At 41.4% G+C, this 1742-nt stretch overlaps 1 pseudogene; it reads left to right on the forward strand.

Moving 5' to 3' along the window:
* The first annotated feature begins 379 nt into the window (after nucleotides 1–379).
* Nucleotides 380–1228, forward strand: LOC125391535 (sentrin-specific protease 2 pseudogene; annotated as a pseudogene).
* The last annotated feature ends 514 nt before the right edge of the window (nucleotides 1229–1742 follow it).

Genomic DNA, 1742 nt, shown 5'->3' on the forward strand with positions numbered 1-1742 from the left:
TTGACCTCAGGTTCTGGCTGCTCAGCATGGCTAGGGCCAGCTGCCTAAAGATATAAAAGGCTTAAGCTTGGGGCAAATAAAGGCTGTTCTTCATGCACTGAAGCCTCCATGTCTCAATCCTGGCACTCCCAACCAGTCTCAACATCCAAGCTGCAATCTTGGCATGCTGCAAGTGTGGCCATCTTCTGATACACAGAAGAAAGATGGTGTAAACCACGAAGAAAGAAGGGGACCACCACTTGGAGTCTGACCTGAAAGGAGCAGAGGCTGAAATCCTGCATAGTGGCAGCAGCAGGTTACTCCCCAACAAGATGCCCATATTTACAAGAAAAAGCCTGTTGCAGACTGAGGAAAGGGCAGAAGAATAGACGAAGTCCTTAATATTACCGAGAACATGTGCAAAGAAACCAAAAAGGCACTTGGTCCAGGGTCCCAAGAGGATATCTTAAGTAGTGCATTCAAATTGTGGATTACTCGAGGATATATCCAGACCCTAGAGAATGGTCAGTGGCTCAATGATGAGGTAATTAATTTTTACATGAATCTTCTGATTAAGAGGAGTGAAAATGACAGCTACCCCGCTTTGCGTGAGTTTAGTATGTTGTTTTTTTTTTTTTAACTGTAAGCTGAAACATGGTGGCTACAGTGCTGTTAAAAGATGGAGTTGAGCAATGGATCTATTTGGAAAGGACATTATTTCAGTGCCTATCCACCAGAAGGCACATTGGAGCCTAACAGAAATTAAACTAAGAAAATGGAGTATTATATATTATGACTCAATGGGACACACAAGGCAGAGCATTTGTGAGTCTACCTTCCAATATTTACAAAATGAGAGCAAAACTTGAAGGAATGTTGAGCTGGACCCTTTGGAGTAGAAGCAATACAGCATGAGGTCAGAAGAGATTTCTCAACAGTTAAACAGGAGCAACTGTGGCGTGTTTATCTGTAAATATGCAGATTACAGCTCTAGAGACCAACCTGTCACCTTTTCTCAGCAGCACATGCCGCTCTTTAGGAGGAGGATGGTATGGGAGATCCTGCACAGTCACTTACTGTAACAACATCTTCCCGGTTGCTAAGGCATCCCTGTACTTTTCTATCAATGTTTCTCTAGACCTTAAGCAAGATAGGTTGAAAATATTGAAAACAGATACTGAGCTGTCCAACATGCATAAAGCCCACTCTTTTCAATGTAGTCCTAACTTAGGGAGTCCTGCCCAGTGCAGCCTGTAGGATGCATGTAACTACTGCAAGTTTAGGAACTGCTGTCCAACCCACATAAGAACACATGTTCAAAAATACTGTTTTAATGCTGGATTTAGTTTATGAATTTTTTTGACTTCTTGCCCCCCCCATGATTGTTTGTTTCATTAATCATTTGCAAACCTTGGCAGTTGTCAATTTCTAATATTGTGTTACTATCAACTCTATTCCTTGTTTGAACTGTTTATCCCCGATAGCATGCCCATTACAGTGTTATTCCCTACTGAAGATCAGGAGGGACATCAACAAGAGGAGACAGGCAGTGTTGACTAGGATTTCTAATGCTGGAGTTAGAGCTGTTAAATTGAAGCTAGGGATATGTTATATATATATTTAACATTTGAAAATAGTACAAGAAAGGAAAGTGAATTGTACCGACTGATTCTTTTCTGACTCATCAAATTCTGTTGAACTTGTCTAGGTCATAGACATATGTGACCATAGTGTGTAGCCAAGCGCTGCCTGTCTATAGGACT

Source organism: Myodes glareolus, chromosome 5, assembly GCF_982192425.1.
Source record: "Myodes glareolus chromosome 5, mMyoGla1.1, whole genome shotgun sequence".
In the NCBI taxonomy this organism is placed as follows: Eukaryota; Metazoa; Chordata; class Mammalia; order Rodentia; family Cricetidae; genus Myodes; species Myodes glareolus.